General features: G+C 36.4%; 1 protein-coding gene across 1 annotated transcript in view; it reads left to right on the top strand.

Annotated features, from left to right (window-relative positions):
* ZSWIM5 (zinc finger SWIM-type containing 5) overlaps nt 1–21288 on the top strand; it is a 159783-nt gene that overhangs the window by 1274 nt on the left and 137221 nt on the right. The gene's annotated exons all lie outside the window — the stretch shown is intronic.

Here is a 21288-nt window from a genome sequence, read left to right on the forward strand (position 1 = left end):
AATCAAAAGCTGGTCACGTTGGGTTTTTCAAATTAACAAATCTTCATATTTGCTTTTGTTTTATCTTTTTGTTTGTGGGGAAATAAAAAGGATTTCTTTTTCTTTTATTGCTCCAGAGCTTCTAGTCAGTTTGTTCATCTTATTAAATATACAAATTCAGTAGTCCTGATTTGTGGAATGGATCGGGAGAAAGGGGAAAAAATGACATTGTTTAACATTGACTTGCTATGTAGGGAAATTTAAACACTGATTTTTTTTTAAAATTTGGACTGTTGTAGCACTTTGGAAGTACACATTATCTTTATGCCTTTTATTATACAGTATATGCTCATATTTACTGAAAAAATATTGATTTTTGAAAGGAGTTGGAGAGAGGCTGTTTTTAGAATTAAACAGACCCAGGAACACACATAAACAGGAAACCCAAACATCTAGCTCTCTTCTCCCCAGGTAAAACTGACATATTTGAATTTTTTTTTTTTTCATTTGAAGAGTAGCACATTGTGGTGTTTCATATAAAGCAACCTACTTTTGATTATCGAGAATCACTGAATCCTGTTTCTTTTTAAAGCAACATATACCACAATTTGTTTTGCAAATGTGAAATGTAAATTTATCTAAGTTTATCCTGTGTCAGAATACAGAAACAGTAGATTTGAGAAAGTTTTGTTTATTTGAGGATATTCCTTTGTGTGTTTCTGTACATATTTGTAATAATGAGTTGAATAACAGGTAATTAAGGTGTGCAACTTTAATTCTGAAAACATGAAAATGAATATAGGCATTTCTTTATTCATCTGTAGATCATATTCTTTTTATGAGTTTATATAAATTTTTAAGTTTCTTGTTTAAATATTTTGAATTGAAAAGTTTCAATTTAAGTAGTCAGTTTATAGTAAGAGATACTGTATTTGAAAGAATTTTCAAACTTTGAAGGGGCAATTGAGAGAGAAGAGTTTTAAAGAAATATGTATTTTGAAAGTGACTATAATGTCAAGTTCTAAATGAAATCAGATGTTGTGAGTGATCCAGGTCATGTTTAAATTAGATCTTTTTCTTCTACAGTATGAGAGTTGGCATGCTTCTTAGGATGATGAGCTCTTGTATGATAGTTTTAGGGACTGGAGAAAGAATATATTTAAGCATATTTTCTGATTCTTACATTGGATTTCATAGATGAAGGTAGGATAAGGAATTAATCATTTTTAAGTAATGCTGTTTGAGAAACATGAGTTGTGTAATCTTTATTTTTCTGATTTTAATTTATGCTAGTGAGGGTGAAAGAGAAGAATATTCCATTCTTTATCATTCTGAGTTTTGTATCTTGCCATGAACCACTGTTAATTTTTTTGGCTGCATCATGCATTATCTTCCCCCACCAGAGATCAGACACGTGTGCCCTGTGTTGGGAGCACAGAGTTTTAACCACTGGACCACTAGGGAAGTCCTAAACCATCATTTAGTATGTAAAGTTAGAGAACCATTCCTCACCTCTTAAACCTAAAATGTGAGAATGTGACGATCTAGATGATAGGTTTTATAAAACTATTACCAAGAGATAAGCAAAAAAATGATTTGTATATAGCAAGACAGTAATCATGTTCTTCACTTTATAATTTCACTTCAAATTCAATATAGGGGCTTCACTGGTGGATCAGTGGGAAAGAATCTGCCTGCCAGTGCAGGAGACATGGGTTCGGTCCCTGATCCTGGAAGGTACCACATGCCTTGGAGCAACTAAGCGCATGCGCCATAACTACTGCGCCTGTGCTCTAGAGCCTGGGAGCCGCAGCTACTGAGCCCATGTGTCCTAGAGCCGGTGCTCTGCAGCAAGAGATGCCAGTGCAATGAGAAGTTCATGCTCCGCAGGTTGCCAGTAGCCCTCGCTCACCACAGCTGGAGAAGAGCCTGAGCAGCAAGGGATGTCCAGCACAGCCAAAAATAGTAAATAAATAAAATTACTTTTAAAAGCCCTCAATATAATTACTCAGTGCTACTATTAAAAATTCTTATTTATTTCCTTACTACATCCAAGCCATAGTTAAAACTTCAGAATTGGAAAGTTACTGAAGGCCGATGCTTTAGGAAGTAAGGGAAGTTAGGGTATTTCTTTTAAACATTCTTTTAAAGAAAAGATTCATAAACGGATTTAAACAAGGTAAACATGAAGTATTTTAAATATTTTATTACTTATATAAGTAAATTTAAAAATAAAGAAAACACAACATAAAAGAAAAAAATTGAAAGAAAATAAACAACAAAGACTTTGTACAAAGAGTGTTTATATTCAGTGACTTCTGATTACTTTCCACATGGAACCTGGTAATGGGAAGTCATGGACTGGTTAAAACACAGATGCTCTGTAGAAAACATCTGACTTTGAATTAGAACTAAAAGTTTCCCAGCTTGATGTAAAGAAATGGGAGGACTGTAGCTTGTTATGCTCAAAGGATACATTTCTTTTACAAGACAGTACTGAATCAGAGGTATTGCTCCTTTTAAAGGGGAAAATTATAAATTAGTCTTTTCATGGACATCTGTAAGTTTGAAGCTCTGTGAATAGACTTTTCTGTTCTCTCAGTATTATGAAGGTAATAGAGTTCAGATGTTTTAAGCATCTGCATTTTAACCTGTCTAAGGAGCCCATGGAAATAGTGGTAGTATAAACCTTGGGAAAATACTTACTCAGGAATCTGCAGATGGTATAAGAATGGTACAACTATAATTTACTAATAATTTTAAGATGTTGACCCATCATCATATTTTAAATTCATGTCTCTGTCTGGTAGAACTTAAAGGAGGATTGTGTCTTCTCAGGGAAATCTGACTTGATTGATGGAAAAGAAGCATTGATAGTTTTTCTCTTGTATGTAGAAATATTATATTTATTTGAATATTTAGATTTTCAAAAATTGGATAAAGTCTTATAGGGTCCTTCAGTGTTGGTATATCTTAATTATACAAATGTTTACCCAGAAATTATCATAGATTCTGACAGTTGAGCCCCATAGTTTTAGCCTACACATTTTCTAATAAATGCATAATTTGTGTGTAGATAGTCTTCAAGACTACAGTCACCATCCTAAGTACTACTTTATGTGAAAGAAATGAAATTACAAAGTCAATAATAATAAAAAGATCCATTTCAGGAAGTTATTCATAGCTTACACATTAAGTAGTTAAGTTTATAATTATGAACATGTATATATTATCAATAAACATCTGTGTAATTTTTCTGTGGTACAGCTTTTGTGAAGTGCAGCAGTAATAAGTATTGCTGGTGTTGATTTCTACAGGTAATTTATTTTTAATCTATATTATTTAGAGGAACAAAAGATAGCCTCACCTAAAAAGCTGTATAGCACTGTAAGTTAGAATAGATATAAAATCATAATAAAATTTCTACATGGGGAAAAATGACTTAATTTATATGTGAGATATTCCAGCAGGGAAAGCAGCTGCATACCTTTAAGGGATAAGTGGTAACATTTTTTAGAGTAGAAACTTACCAGGTTTTAAAATCACATTGCTCTTTTTCTTGCTTAAGCAATGAATTTTCTCCTTCCTCCTCCACCACAGTACCTCACACACATATCTTAATATTCAAGGGTTTGTTAATTTCCAAAATATACAAACAGCTCCTATAGTTTAATATGAAAAAAGCAAATGGTCTAATAAAAAAAAAATAGGCAGAAGACCTAAATAAACATTTCTCCAAAGAAGACATGAAGATGAACAACAGGCACATGAAAAGATGCTCAGTATTGCTAATTATTAGAGAAATGCAGATCAAAACGACCATGAAATATCACCTTACACCAGTCAGAATGGCCATCATCAAAACATCTATAAACAATAAGTGCTATAGAGGCTGTGAAGAGAAATGGACCCTCTTACTCTGTTGGTGGAAATGTAAATTGGTTCAGCCTCTGTGGAGAAGAGTATGGAGGTTCCTTAAAAGACTAAAAATAGATCTATCATATGATCCAGCAGTCTTACTCCTGGGCATCAGTGTTCATAGCAGCACTATTTACAATTGCCAAGACATGGGCCGTAAATGCCTAGTGGAAGATGAATAGATTAGGAAGATGTGGTACATATATTCAGTGGAATATTACTCAGCCATAAAAAGTATGAAATAATATAATTTGCAGCAACACGGATGGACCTAGAGATTATCACACTAAATGAAATTAGTCAAAGACAGATATCATATAACTTATATGTGGAATCTGAAAAGTGATACAAATGAATTATTTACAAAATGGAAATAGAGTCACAGACATAGAAAACAAACATGGTTACCAAAGGGGATAGTGGGAGTTGGGGGCGAGATAAATTAGAAATTTGGGGTTAACCTGTATAGACTACTACATATAAAATAGGCAAACAATGAGTATCTTCTGTATAGCACAGGAGAACTATACTCAATGTCTTGTAATAACCTATAATGGAAAAGAATTTGAAGAAGAATATATATATGTGTGTATGTAACTGAATCTCTTTGCTTTACACTTGAAACTAACATAACTTTGTAAATTACACTGCAATAAAAAAAATCTGTTGAATAATGAATGTTTAGAAGTTTAAAACAGACTTCTCAGTTAAGGGAGAGAGAGAGGAGATTTTTATAATATGTGGTGCTAGAAGATAAAGGGAAAACTCCATACTTGTGGGTATAATAAGCTGATGGCAGTAAGTGGTAGGAGTGTTGCAGCAGTGTGTATCTTTTATGTTGACTGACTGTTTGGTGTGAAGAATGGTGATGTATCAGTTTTTCTCCAAAACTTTAGATGAGTTCTTATGGAAGGCAACCTTCTTAATGATAGAGCTTTAAAGATAATGAATAAACTAAAGGTAGTAGACTTTTAAAGGTTATTTTTATTTAAGGAATTAAAAGTATATTACTGAAGTGTGAATACAAAGTCTAAATTTTGAAGTGAAAGGACTAGAAATTTACTTAAGCCTGTGTGAAACAGTTTCATTGCACTTGTTTCAATAACAGCTGTTAAAAATCAAGACATTAACAGTATCTTAGAGTTGATGGTTATATGGATATACATATGTATCTATCTACCTATCTGTATACATGTTAAAATGTATAGAACTATTCTCCAAGAAGTAAAATTTACTGTTATTTTAGAAAATAATTTTAAAAATAAAGGCATTAATATTAGTAAGTTAACATACAAGAGAGATACTGAAAATGCTGTATTAGTTTCCTATGGCTACTGTAACAAACTTCCACAAATTGGGTGGCTTAAAACAACAGAAATTTACTGTCTCATAGTTCTGGAGGAGAGAAGTCTGAAATCAAGGTATCAGCAGAGTCATGCTCCCTCTGAAACTAGTAAGGAAATCCTTCCTGCCTCTTCCTAGCTTCTGGTGGTTTGCCAGGAGTCTTTGACATTTCTTGACATACAACTGCATAACTCCAGTCTTTTTGTCACCTGGCATTCTTCCTATGTGTCTGTATTTTCACATGACCATTTTGGAAGGACAGCAGTCATACTGGGTTAGGGGCCTACCCTGCTCCAGTATGACCTCAGTTTAACTAATTACATGTGCAATGACCCTGTTTCCAAATAAGGTCACATTCTGAGGTGCTGGAGGTTAGGACTTCAACATATCTGTCTTGCTCAGTTGCTCAGTTGTGTCCGACTCTTTTGCAACCCTGTGGACTGTAGCTCACCAGGCTCCTCTGTCTGTGGAATTTTGCAGGCAAGAATACTGGAGTGGGTTGCCATTTCCCCCTCCAGGGGATCTTCCCAGCCCAGGGATCGAACCTGCATCTCCTGCTTCTCCCGTACTGCAAATTCTTTACCTTCTGAGCCGTTGGGGAAGCCTGTCAATCTTGAGAGAACACAATTCAACTCATAACAGCTTCTCATGCTTATTTCTTGTTGCATAACATAGTTTCATGTGAATTTTAAGCTTTTATATGTTGAATATGGCTTAAATTAGATATCACCACATCTATTTTATTAGATAAGCATTATTTCAGTTTAACTGATTCAGTTTGCATGATTGATTATTTAATATTTTTAATACATGTGGAACTTTTTTGATAGATAAGTGGTCATTTAAAGGTTAAACCTGTCATCATTCTTTATAAAAAATGACGACTATGCAATACAGCACTCAGGGCATACACGCATGGATGAACAGATTACTGTCAGATTTTTCTTCATGAATACCATTTATAACTCATTTATAGAAATAGGTAACCCTCAGTTGTCCAGAGCCTTTTCAGCATCTCCTTCAGTCAGATCACCAGTGGCTTGAGTGTTCTGCCAGTTCGGCACAATACACTGTACATGAAAGTATGAGACCTCATTGATAGTTTAAGGGCATAGAGATTGCAGTGCATGAGGTTTATCATGGAGAAACAGGAGGGCAAGATGGAGATGCTGTTCAAGCTCATCCTGATGGGACATAAGAGCCTGAGCTGGAGGGCACCTTGTATGGACTTTCTCTGTTATATGCATAAGGAAGTTTTGCAGCTATTGACCTAGAGCAAGTGAGCAAACAGAACAGAATCCTAGGCCAGCTTGCAGAAAGAACCCTAGGAGAGCAGAGAAATAAGTACAGTTGGATATCTTGTAAGTCTTGTATGCTGACCTCAGTCTCTTTGCTGGGAGGGAGAGGTTTAAGGAGGCACTTTCTTTCTGAGATTAAGAATTCTACCACTCTGTAATGTCCTACTGATACCCCTATCTGTATCACTGTACCTTCTTTTTCCTGCTAATTCTGTGCTAATGAATGTAGCTTCTGAGTTTACTTTGTATGATTCATTGTTGGGGCATTTGGAGGTACCAAGACCCTGGCAATTTTATGTGGCCTTTTGGACTGTCCTCTAAGAAGAAAGGGGCAGGCAGGAAGAAGTGGGGATCCCAGAATTAGTACAGGAGGAGGGGCTGCTAAGTTAGCTTACTGTTAGCAACAGCTTCCTATATTAGGGATAAAACATACACATGCATTAGAGCTGGGATATAGACCATAGGCGGTGAAGAGAAAAATGGTCAGTTCTCTTTTGGGTCTAGAAGTCAGCTGCGATGTCAGTTACTTAGGGTGGTCAATTAGCTTTCTCGTTCTGCTTTCACTATTCTTTTTGTCTCCTGCAATGGTTGGTGATCACCCAATGGATAGAGGCACATTGTCAGAGATGACTAAGCCTGGTAACTGACTTGCAAAATAAATTAAGACCTGGGAGAGGTGCCATCCTTCTTTCCAGCTGGAGAGACCCCAACACCAAATAGTTCTGTAGGGAGCCTGATTGTCAACTTCCAGTTCCTCACAGAGCCAGCCCATGTCCCACTCTGAACTCCCACTGGATATTCTGCTTCTCTAAGCTGGGAGTTCTTGAGGAGTTGGCAGAAGTGGCTGGAGCTGACTCTCCTACGGGGACATCACTTGGGCTTTGATATAGCAGAGTGGCTGACAGTTATCTTCCAACTCAGACTGGCTGGGACAGGACAAGGGCTATGCTTGATCATGACCAGGCTTGCCTGCTCCCATCTTGGAATGCCCCTGCTCTGGACCTCTCATTTCTTTTTATTGGTTTATTTTTCAGTGCATCTTTAATTTGTACAGAAATAAAATAAATTAAAATGTAAACAAAAAAGGAAATAGGTAATCCTGAAAGCATATGACCATGTCCTAACTTTTTCCAAAGTGTTAGTTGCTCAGTTGTGTCCAACTCTTTGCAACCCCATGGACTGTAGCCTGCCAAACTCCCCTGTCCATGGAATTCTCCAGATGAGAATACTGGAGTGGTGAATAGCCAAAGCAAGCTTGAGAAAGAAGAATGGAACTGGAGGAATCAACCTGTCTGACTTCAGACTACACTACAAAGCTACAGTCATCAAGACAGCATGGTACTGGCACAGAGACAGAAATATAGATCAATGGAACAAAATAGAAAGCCCAGAGATAAATCCACGCACCTATGGACACCTTATCTTTGACCAAGGAGGCAAGAATATACAGTGGAGAAAAGACAATCTCTTTAACAAGTGATGCTGGGAAAACTGGTCAACCACTTGTAAAAGAATGAAACTAGAACACTTTATAATACCATACACAAAAATAAACTCAAAATGGATTAGAGATCTAAATGTAAGACCAGAAACTATGAAACTCCTAGAGGAAAACATAGGCAACACACTCTCTGACATAAATCACAGCAGGATCCTCTATGACCCACCCCCCAGAGCAATGGAAATAAAAGCAAAAATAAACAAATGGAACCTAGTTAAACTTAAAAGCTTTTGCATGACAAAGGAAACTATAAGCAAGATGAAAAGAATGGGAGAAAATAATAGCAAATGAAGCAACTGACAAAGAATTAATCTCAAAAATATACAAGCAGCGCATCTAGCTCAATACCAGAAAAAATAAACGACTCAGTCAAAAAACTGGGCCAAAGAACTAAACAGACATTTCTCCAAAGAAGATATACAGATGGCTAACAAACACATGAAAAGATACTAAACAACCTTCATTATCTGAGAAATGAAAAACCACAATGAGGTACCATCTTACGCTGGTCAGAATGGCTGCTATCGAAAAGTCTACAAACAATAAATGCTGGAGAGGGTGCAGAGAAAAGGGAACCCTCTTACACTGTTGGTGGGAATGCAAACTGGTACAGCCACTATGGAGAACAGTGTGGAGATTCCTGAAAAAACTGGAAATAGAACTGCCATATGACCCAGCAATCCCACTGCTGGGCATACATACCAAGGAAACCAGAATTGAAAGAGACACGTGTACCCCAATGTTCATTGCAGCATTGTTTGCAATAGCCAGGACATGGAAGCAACCTAGATGTCCATCAGCAGACAAATGGATAAGAAAGCCATGGTACATATACACAATGGAATATTACTCAGCTATTAAAAAGAACGCATTTGAATCAGTTCTAATGAGGTGGATGAAACTGGAGCCTGTTATACAGAGTGAAGTAAGTCAGAAAGAAAAACACCAATACAGTATATTAACGCATATACATGGAATTTAGAAAGATGGTAATGATGACTCTGTATGCGAGACAGCAAAAGAGACACAGATACAAAGAAGAGACTTTTGGATTCTGTGGGAGAAGGTGAGGGCGGGATGATTTGAGAGAACAGCATTGAAACATCTGTATTACCATTTTTGAAATAGATTGCCAGTCCAGGTTCAATGCATGAGACAGGGCACTCAGGGCTGGTGCACTGGGATGATCCTGAGGGATGGGATGGGGAGGGAGGTGGAGGGGTGTTCAGGATGGGGTACATATGTATATCCATGGCTGATTCATGTCAATGTATGGCAAAACCACTACAATATTGTAAAGTAATTAGCCTCCAAGTAAAAAACAAAATACTGGAGTGGGTAGCCATTCCCTTCTTGAGGGAATCTTCCTCACCCAGGGATCAAACCTGGGTCTCCTGCATTGCAGGTGGATCATTTCCATCTGAGCCACCAGGGAAGCCCAACTGTTTTCAAACCCCAAGTTAATATGGTTTGGAATTGTGATAGTAGAAATATATTACAGTCCATTCCAGATTACTATTATGTAAATTTTCTACTGTGTGGTTTATATATAGGCTTATTTCTTTCCTCATATAGGCAGCATGCTTCTTGGCCACTTTTAACCTGTCATGGAGCTGGTATACTGAAGAAGTCACACTCATTTTAATATTAGCTTTAGCATTATATTATCACATGATGAATTTCTCTGATACTTTTCATAACCCCATATAGCCAACTGATTAATTTTTGGTTCTCAGTATTGAGAAAAATTGTTCTCCCTCTTAGAATATATAATGTGATATACCTTAAATTGGTACTCAGTAAATGTTTATTGAATGAATGAACAAGCTGTTATATAATTTAAAAATATTTAGACAGTATGAAAATATCTCTTTATTGATTTGTATGTAATGGGAGCCTAGGAGATATACTGGGAAAATGTAATTTCTGCATGTTTTTTATTTTGAAAACATTATATAGATTTAAAAATCCCAATGAGGCTTATTAACTAGTTTCTAATTCTTTTCATTAGATATTTGGTCACTTGTTTTGTGTAAAACTCAGTAAATAATTGTTTACTTACTCTGGGTGGAAATCATTCCAAAATACTTTGTGTTTTCCTACCTTAGACTACAAACCCCAGTTGGATACCAAAGCCTATGCTTCTGAGAACTACATTATGTTGCCATCTTTATGTAGGTGGGAGATTGTAAACTGAGTGAGTACTTGACCCTGAGAGATTCTCTGAAACCTAATATAGCTGATTTACTTTGTTGTACAGCAGAAACGAACACAACATTGTAAAACAATTATACTACAAAAAAATTAGTGAATTTTATTGAATGTAAATTTTGCCTCAGAAATTGGTTTTAAAGGAAAGAATGATAGGTCCCAATCGTTGATTTCACATTAAAATCGCTGGGGAGATTTTAAAGAAAGTGCCAAGGACTCACCCTAAATTAATTAAAAATCTGTTGAGAATGAGGACTGATCCTCAGAATTTTTAAAGAGCTCCTAGATGTTTTATGTGCAACCAGGGTTGAAAGACACTGTTCTAGAAAAATAATCACCTTTATTAGCATTTTCAGTGTTTTTAAACTTACTGTAGACAATCAAAATATTATATAATATTTACCACACAAATGCTTTGGACTCTGTCAACTTTTTTTTTCTATTTCAGCCTGTTTTTTTCTGTCTATCTTTAGGTTTATTAATGGATCTCAAAGGAAATTATTCTCTTTCACTTAAAAAATGTGTGTCTGTGTTTTGAAAAGGTCCTATGCAAAAGTGTATAAATTCTTACCATCAAAAGGCACTTGTATAAATGTAACACCAACATATAACTTTATTCATGCTTGTTCACTCCTTCACTCATTTGTAAAACTTACATTTAACATTCTGAAGTACTCAGTGCAAAATAGAACATAAATTCTGTATTTAAGGAGTGTGTAGTTTAGTATAGGATACATATTAAAATAGCATTTAGCACAATGTTCTCTAATAATAGAGGTAGTTACTGTTGAGGTAAAGAGTAGAAAGAGATTAACTAGAGAAATGGGTCTAGCTGGATAAATTAACTCTATTTTAATATAACTTCAATTATAGAAATATTAAAATTATGTTTAATAGTATAATAGAGATTGAAAACATTATTTATTGCTTACTGTTTAGATTGACCCTTCATGAAGTTCTTTCTGTGTTAACATTTTTCTTCCCTATAGTACTCTAGTTCATAGTGGACTCAAAGGATTGACATTAGCAAGCAGGAAGATGACAGAAATATTGCCAGATTTTTTTTTTCCCTCAGTATAAATTTTACAGATTTCTGTCTTTAGAATAACTTTATTATATCTTCATAGGATCTTTTTTAAAAAAATTATTGCTTTTTTAAGATACAAATATATGATAGAGCTAATCAGTAAAATAGATTTTGCTCTATCCATCCATTCATTAGCCTGCATTCTGTAATCAGGGGGAAAATGTATTATGCCTTTAAAAGCACTTGGAGATAATTGCATCTCTTCCCTACTGATTCATGGTCTTATTGAATGGAAGCTGGTAGCATTAATACATTCAGGAAAAGTCATCCTGTTTTTATTTTGCTTAAATCTATCAATACCTGGTAAACTGACAGGACTGTCAAGAATCACCAACATACACTGATGTTAGTGGTATAAAAACCTTCTCCATGTTATGGTTTCCTCTTGTGAAGAAATAATTTTGCTGATCTTTTTTCTCATTCAGTATTACATTATTATTTTTATTTTTAATTAAAGTATAGTTAATTTACAATTTTGTATTAGTTTCAGGTATACAACATAGTGATTCAGTTTTCTATAGATTAAACTCTCAATATTATTGCACTGTTTACTGGTATGTATATTTGCATGTTCTATCATATATATTATCACATATATGCAGAGACCATACAGCAGGTAGCCTCAGAATTCTGGCTCCTCACTACATCTCAGTTTCCCCAACCGTGGTGGTAGTGGTACATGCTCAATCTTGTCCGACTCTTTGTGGCCTCATGGACTGTAGCCCATTAGGCTCTTCTGTCCTTGGGATTTCCTCAACAAGAATACTGGAGTGGGTTGCCATTTCCTCCTCTAGGACCAACAGTTGTTTTGAGGATAAATCAATATGGTAGGTATTTAGAACAGAGCCTAACTCCTATTAGGTATTATGAAAATGTTCATTCACTATTATTATTGTACCAAAATTGTTGAGGTATTCCATGTTTGTTACCTTTCCTTTAACCTTCATGCCACCTCTGAAGCCTTTTCAATCTGACTTCTGCTTTCACTCACTATGTTAAAATTGATCTCTTAAAGGTTACCAGTGACCTCATGATTGCCAGACATAGTATCCTCTTCTCAGTCCTCATCCTTTATGACCTCTATATAGAATTTTCTATAGTCTTTTAAAATACTTTTCCCTAGATTTTTGTTTTACTTCATCATTCTGGTTTTCTTTCTACCTTTCTTCTTTATTCTCTTACTCCACAAAAGTAGGATTACCATCTTGCCCCAAGTTTTCTAATTAACCAATCTTGTTTATTTCTGTATCTTCAATGACTAGTTGAAGTTAGTTAGCTGGAATTGATGCTTTTGAATTGTGGTGCTGGAGAAGACTCTGGACACTCCCTTGGACTGCAAGGAGATCAAACCTGCTAGTCCTAAAGGAAATCAACCCTGAATACCATTGGAAGGGATGATGCTGAAACTGAAGCTTCAGTAGTTTGGTTAACTGATGCAAAGAACCAACTCATTGCAAAAGACCCTGATGCTGGGAAAGATTGAAGGCAAAAGGAGAAGAGAGCAACAGAAGATAAGATGGTTAGATAGCATCACTGACTCAATGGACATGAATTTGAGCAAACTCCAGGATAGAGGAGCCTGGTATTCTGCAGTCCACGGGGTCTCAGAGTCAGACATAATGTAGTGGTCTCAAATAAAATCTTAGATGATATTCCAGTTTTTGCAGCAGGAAAATTTGAGCTGTTTTGGGACTGGGACAGGGCCCAGAACTCAGTTTGGCCTGCTTTTTCCTTTTGATCCCTGAAACACTTCCAAATAATCTTGGGATTTGTAGTCAGGAGATCTGCCTGAGATTTCTCATCTGTAAAAGTATCAGAATTTTTGTGAGATTCTAAATAAACTCATATACATGAAAATACTTTATTACAAATAATTTGACTATTAAGTCTATATCATTGTTTCTCCCTCTTGAATTCAAGATCAGCTTGTATATTTGCCCACTAGATATTTCTACATGGATACCCTACTAGCCACTCAAAATCAATGTGTCTGATAAGGGATTAATGTCCAAAATATATAAAGAACTCCTACAACTCAACAACAAAAAACAAACAACCTGATTGAAAAATGGGCAAAGGACTTGAACAAACACTTCTTCAGAGAAGGTATGCAAATGACCAATAAGCACATAAAAAAATGCTCAGCATCACTAATCATAGGAAAATGTAAAAACCACAATGGGCCATCACTTTATATCCATTAGGATGCATATTATAAAGAGAAAAAAAATGAGAAGTGTTGGTGAGGATATAGAGAAATTGGAAACTTGTGCATCACTAGTGGGAATATAAAATGGTACAGCTTCTGTGGAAAATGATATGGTAGTTCTTCAGAAAACTAAACATAAAATTATTGGCTCTAGCAGTTTCACTTCTGGGTATATAACCAAAATAATTGAAAGAAGGAACTCTAACGGATGTTTGTACACCCCCTTATGGCAGCAGTAGTCACAATTGGCATAAGGTATAAGCAACTCAGTTGTCCAACAACAGATGAATGGGTAAACAAAATTTGGTATAAACATACAGCTTGCTATTATCCAGCCTTGACAGGGAAGAAAATTCTAATGAATGCTACACGGATGAACCTTGAAGTTACTGTTGTTCATTTGCTAAGTCATGTCTGACTCTTTGCAACCCCATGGATTGCAGCATGCCAGGCTTCTCTGACCTTCACTATCTCCTGGAGTTTCCTCAAACTCCGGTCCCTTGAGTTGGTGATACCATCCTACCATCTCATCCTCTGTCGCCCCTTCTCCTTTGCCTTCAGTCTTTCCCAGCATCAGGGTCTTTTCTAATGAGTTGGATCTTCACATCAGATGTCCAAAGCATTGGAGCTTCAGCTTCAGCATTCCTTACCATCTGAGCTACCAGGGTACCCCTGAAGACATTATCCTAAGTGAAATAAGCCAAACACAATAGGGCAAAATTAATATGATTCCACTTACATAAGCTACCTAAAATAGGCAAATTCATAGAGATAGAAAGTAAAAGAAGTTATGAGAGGCTGGGGGCAGAGGGGAGAGGGGAATGGAAAGTTTTATTTATTTATTTATTTATTGAAGGATAATTGCTTTACAGAATTTTGTTGTTTTCTGTCAGACCTCAACATGAATAGGTGTACTTATAGCCCCCCTGTTGAACCTCCCCCATTCCCTCCCCATCCCACCCCTCTAGGTTGATACAGAGCCCCTGTTTTGAGTTTCCTGAGTCGTACAGCAAATTCCTGTTGGCTATCTATTTTACATACAGTAATGTAAGTTTCCATGTTACACTTTCCATACATCTTACCCTCTCCTCCCCTCTCCCCATGTCCGTAAGTGTATTCTCTTATGTCTGTTTCTCCATTGCTGCCTTGTAAATAGATTCTTCAGTACCATTTTCTAGATTCCATATATGTGCGTTAGAATACAGTATTTATTTGACTCACTTCATTCTGTATAATAAGTTCTAGGTTCATCCACCTCATCTGAACTGACTCAAATATGTTCCTTTTTATGGCCAAGTAATATTCCATTATGTATGTGTACCACAATTTCTTTATCCATTCATCTGTCAATGGACATCTAGGTTGCTTCCATGTTCTAGCTATTGTAAATAGTGCTGCAATGAACAATGGGATACATGTGTCTTTTTCAACCCTGGTTTCCTCAGGGTATATGCCTAGGAGTGGGATTGCTGGGTCATATTATGGTTTTATTCCTAGTTTTGTAAGGAATTTCCATACTGTCTTCCATAGTGGCCATATCAATTTACATTCCCACCAACAGTGCAAGAGTATTCCCTTTTCTCCACACTCTCCATCATTTATTGTTTGTAGACTTATTGATAATGGCCATTCTGACGAGTGTGAGGTGATACCTCATTGTGGTTTTGATTTGCAGTTCTCTAATAATGAGCGATATTGAGCATCTTTTCATGTGTTTGTTAGCCATTTGTATGTCTCCTTTGGAGAAATGTCTGTTTAGGTCTATTTCCCACTTTTTGATTGGGTTTTGTTTTTCTAGCATTAAGTTGTATGAGCTGCTTGTATGTTTTGGAAACTAATCCTTTGTCAGTTGTTTCATTTGCTATTATTTTCTCCCATTCTGAAGGCTGTCTTTTCACCTTGCTTATAGTTTCCTTTGCTGTGCAAAAGCTCTTAAGTTTATCAGGTCCCACTTGTTTACTTTTGTTTTTATTTCCATTATTCTAAGAGGTGGGTCATAGAGGATCTTGCATTGATTTATGTCATCTAGTGTTCTGTCTATGTTTTCCTCTAAGAGTTTTATGGTTTCTGGTCTTATATTTAGGTGTTTAATCCATTTTGAGTTTATCTTTGTGTGTGGTGTTAGGAAGTGTTCTAATTTCATTCTTTTACATGGTAGCTGTCCAGTTTTCCTGGCACCATTTATTAAAGAGGCTATCTTTGCCCCGTTTTATATTCCTGCCGCCTTTGTCAATAATAAGGTACCCATAGGTGCATGGGTTTATTTCTGGGCTTTCTATCTTGTTCCATTGATCTATATTTCTGTTTTTGTGCCAGTACCATACTGTCTTGATGACTGTAGCTTTGTAGTATAGTCTGAAGTCAGGAAGGTTGTTTCCTCCAGTTCTATTCTTCTTTCTCAAGACTGCTTTGGCCATTCAGGGTCTTTGTGTTTCCATATGAATTGTGAAATTTTTTGTTCTAGTTCTGTGGAAAATGCCATTGGTAATTTGCTAGGGGTCTCATTGAATCTGTAGATTGCATTTGGTAGTATAGTCATTTTCACAATATTGATTCTTCCTACCCAGGAATATGGAATATCTCTCCATCTGTTTATGTTGTCTTTTATTTCTTTCATCAGTGTCTTATTTTCTGCGTACAGTTCTTTTGTGTCCTTAGGTAAGTTTATTCCTAGATATTTAATTCTTTTTGTTGCAGTGGTGAATGGGATTGATTCCTTAATTTCTCTTTCTGATTTTTCATTGTTAGTATATAGAAATGCAAGTGATTTCTGTGTATTGATTTTGTATCCTGCAACTTTGCTAAATTCACTGATTAGTAACTTTTTGATGCTATCTTTAGGGTTTTCTATGTACAGTATCATGTCATCTGAGAACAGTGAGAGCTTTACTTCTTCTTTTCTGATCTGGAAAGTTATTTTTTAATGAGTGTACAGTTTTATTGTAGGATGATGAAAAAGTTCTAGAGGTGGATAATGGTGATGGTTGCACAGCAGTGAGAATATATTTAATGTCACTGAACTGTAACCTTAAAATGGGTAAAGGGTACACCTTATTTGTATTTTACTGCAAGAAAAAAAGTTGTGAAAAATTTGAATGATATGATTCAATTTATATGAAATGTTCAGAATAGGCAAGTCCTAAGGATAGAAAGTAGATTCATGATTTCAGGGACCTGGAAGTAGGGAAAGTAATTGCTGATGGGTATGGGATTTCCTTTGGGGTGATGAAATGTTCTAACATTAGATAATGGTTGTGACTGCACAAATCTGTAAATATACTAAATACCACTGAATTGTATATTTTAAGCATAAGTTTTTTGTGTTATATGAATTATGTCACAATAAAGCTGTTATTAAAAAAGCAAGTATTCCAATGTGGGGAGAGAAACTTCAAAGACATTTTGTTTCTTAAGAAACGAGGTCTAAATTCTTAAGCCTTATTTTTAGATATTATTTTAGCCTTATTTTAGCGAGGTTCAAATCTCAGTTCTGCTGCTTTCTAGCTGGATAACCTTGGATGACGTGTTATTATACTTAACCCTTCCGTGCCTCGGTTTCTTTATCTCTAAAATGGGCATATAATACTGTTTCAGAATGTTTTTATTATAGTTAAATGAGATAATGTATTCAAAGTCAACTTAGAATTTCTAACACATACATTGTAGGGATACTGTGACTTTTAGTTCTCTTTCTTTTAACCTTCTATACCTCTTAGTGGTCTTTATATTTCCATTTTTAAAAGTAACATTTCCATAACTAGAGAAGCTGGTGCACTGCAAAGATGACCAAGCACAGCCTCCCTCCCCTCCCCGCCAAAGGGCCATTTCCTTATCTACTTAGTTGAAATTAAACCTTTCTTTCATTTTAGTCCTATGCATTATTCATCAATTGTTTATTGAGTACCTGTTATGTTTTAGGCTCTGGTCCAGACGCTGGAGATGCAGCAGTGAATAAAACAAAGTTTCTGCTTTTGTGGAGCATACATTTTAGTGAGGGGACCCACTCACTAAGGCACTTTCTCCTTTCAGCTTGTGTTATGCTTATTTATAATTAGGTATTATTTTCTGTTCCAGTCTGTAAGGACTTCTAGGCCAAGGACTGTATCCTACAATATTTTCAGCATCCAGCACAATACCTAGCTGATTTCATAATGGACTTTTAAGAAGCTTTGTGGAAATGAGTCAAAAACATCTTATTAATTTCTTTGACTGTCACAGTAGTAATTTTCAGTGCTGCTGCTTTATACTTAAGTCACTTGAGAAACTTCAGTAAAATACTTTCTGGGGCGCCACCCATGTAAATCCTAATTAAGATTGGAATGGGACTGAGGAATCTCCATGTCTTATAAGCTCTCCAGGTTTAAATGCTTGGGATCTACTATTCTATAGCACTTAACACAGTGATGTACATGGAATGTGCTTAGTAGATGTTGGATGAATTGATTTATTGGTTGATTTATACACTAGCTTTTTCCAAACCAGATTCGAAACTTGTGGGTCAAATTGAAAAGAAAAAAAAAAACAATGAAAAAGTCATCTCAGCAACACTATAATTTGCTGTTCCGAAAATCACTAGTATCCATCCTTTTTTCTTTTTAAGTGCTAATTCTTAATGTGCTTTATCCAAAATAATTCTCCACATTTTAATAGGTACATGCATTTTTGAAAAAGCATTGGAAAAGTCTGAAAGGATTTATATCTAACTGATAAATAATATTTATGAAGAGAAAGGGAAATAGGTGGTAACCAAGAGGAAATTTAGTTTAATCTGAATTTTTTGAATTATTTTATGGCAAGAATCTATTATATATTCCTTGTATAATAATGTAATTAAAATAAGTTAAGACTTCCTGGTAGCTCAGTGGTAAAGAATCTGCCTGCCAGTGCAGGGGACCCAGGTTTGATTCCTGATCTGGAAAGATCCCACATGCTGTGGAACAACTAAGCCCATGCACCACAACTACTGAGCCTGTACTCTGGAGCCTGAGAGTTGCAACTGATGAGCCCATGCTCTGCAACAAGAGAAGCCACCACAATGAGAAGCCTGCCCACCTCAGCTAGAGAGTAACCCTGCCACTCAGTGCAGTTAAAGACTGTGACTTATTCAACTGCATTTTGGTCAGTGACTTTTGTCTCTTAAATTAACATGGGTGGACAGATGTCATTTTACCTTTATAAATATGACTTAGGTAAGGAATTCTTAACCTAGCACCTGTAAATGGCTTTCAAGGATCCAGGAACTCCTGAAATATTTTCAGACTTTACAACTAAGTATGGACATTTTTCAGAGAAGACAGTCCATAGCTTTCATTTGATACTCAAAGGGATCCATAACTCACATAAGTCCAGGAACCACTATTATGCAAAAGACTTTGTTTTATTTCATAAAAATCCTGCAGTAAATTCCTCTATTACCTTTGAGCCTTATGAATAGAATAGTTACTTTATTTTCTTAAAGGTTAACACAGCTCTGTTGCTTGCTGTTTCTAATAAATATTTCAGTTTTGTCATCTTTCATATATTGATTCTGTTTTGCTACTTATCTAAGTGCTGCTAAGTTCCTATTTTTTTTTTTTTTTGTTATTAACGAATGATGGCTTGACATTATTGTGCCATAGACAGCTAAGTTTTAATGATTTGCACTAGCTGAAATAAAATAATATCCTATGAGGTTAATGAATAGAGTAGGTCATAGCTACTTCTTTATTGAATTTTCCTATGGAATCAAATTTTTTAGGTTATGTTCCCTGGGAAATAAACTCTAAAATGGAGATTTGCTTGCAGGTTTATTGAGGAACAATACTTGTAATGGAGTGAGGGAAGCAAGATTAGAAGGGCAGAAGGATTGAACTGATGCAGTTGAAACAGAGATGTTAGTCCATATTTTGAGGAATTCTGGAGCTTGGATGACACTTCAGAGCTGTCTGGAATTGTTGTTATTCAGTTGCTGAGTTGTGTCCAACTCTTTGCAACCCCATGGACTGCTGAACACCAGGCTTCCCTGTCCTTCATTATTTCCTGGAGTTTGCTCAAACTCATGTCCAATGAGTCAGTGATGGCATCCAACCATCTTAGCTCCTAATTCCCCCTACTCCTCCATTCCTCAGTCTTTCCCAGCATCCGGTCTATGTGGCTGACCTGAGGGCATAGGGGTATAACCTTGGGTGGAGCAGTTTCTTTCTATGGTAGAAATAGAACTACCCAGTTTTCCTTCCCAGCTGCAGGAAGTGCTTTAAGCAGATGGTTTCCAGTTATCAGCTGGTTCAGGATCTGTCTCACCTACAGAGAGCTGCTTCACCTTAGGTCACAGTCTTCCAGGAGCAGTTTTCAAATGGCTGAGCAAGATGGGGGTATAAAAGTCCAGCTATTTTGGCCCAAGATGAAACTGTTTGACAGGTAGTACTTGTTCAGAGAACCTTTCCTGCTCGTCAGGCCTGCATTACAGTTTGACTTCTTCCTCTTCCTGCTTCTGCTGCCTTTCCATCACAGGTATTGATTTCTAATAACCATCTTGTATCCCAAGCTCCCTCTTAGTTTCTGCTTTCAAAGAATGCAACCCATGGTACTTTCGTTGAGGGTAGTTTGTGGAGGAGGCCTTGGTTGTGAGCTGCTAGCATAAATGCAAAAAGGCAAAATGGCTGTCTGAAGAGGCCTTACAAATAGCTGTGAAAAGAAGAGAAGTGAAAAGCAAAGGAGAAAAGGAAAGATATTCCCACTTGAATTCAGAGTTCCAAAGAATAGCCAGGAGAGATAAGAAAGCCTTCCTCAGCGATCAGTGCAAAGAAATAGAGGAAAACAAAGAATGGGAAAGGCTAGAGATCTCTTCAAGAAAATTAGAGATACCAAGGGAATATTTCATGCAAAGATGGGTTCAATAAAGGACAGAAATGGTATGGACTTAACAGAAGCAGAAGATATTGAGAATAGGTGGCAAGAATACACAGAAGAACTGTACAAAAAAGATCTTCATGATCCAGATAATCACGATGGTGTGATCACTCACCTAGAGCCAGACATCCTGGAATGTGAAGTCAAGTAGGCCTTAGAATGCATCACTATGAACAAAGCTACTGGAGGTGGTAGAATTGAGCTATTTCAAATCCTGAGAGATGATGCTGTGAAAATGCTGCACTCAATATGCCAGCAGATTTGGAAAACTCAGTAGTGGTCAGAGGACTGGAAAAGGTCAGTTTTCATTCCAGTCCCTAAGAAATGCAGTCGCAAAGAATGCTCAAACTACCGCACAATTGCACTCATCTCACACGCTAGTAATGCTCAAATTTCTCCAAGCCAGGCGCAGGCTTCAGCAATACGTGAACCGTGAACTTCCAGATGTTCAAGCTGGTTTTAGAAAAGGCAGAGGAATCAGAGATCAAATTGCCAACATCTGCTGGATCATCGAAAAAGCAAGAGAGTTCCAGAAAAACATTTATTGACTATGCCAAAGCCTTTGACTGTGTGAATCACAATAAACTGTGGAAAATTCTGAAAGAGATGGGAATACCAGACCACCTGACCTGCCTCTTGAGAAACCTATATGCAGGTCAGGAAGCACCAGTTAGAACTGAACATGGAACAACAGACTGGTTCCAAATAGGAAAAGGAGTACGTCAAGGCTGTATATTGTCTCCCTGCTTATTTAACTTATATGCAGAGTATATCATGAGAAATGCTGGGTTGGAAGAAGCACAAGCTAGAATCAGGATTTCTGGGAGAAATATCAATAACCTCAGATATGCAG

Source organism: Muntiacus reevesi, chromosome 1, assembly GCF_963930625.1.
Source record: "Muntiacus reevesi chromosome 1, mMunRee1.1, whole genome shotgun sequence".
Classification (NCBI taxonomy): Eukaryota; Metazoa; Chordata; class Mammalia; order Artiodactyla; family Cervidae; genus Muntiacus; species Muntiacus reevesi.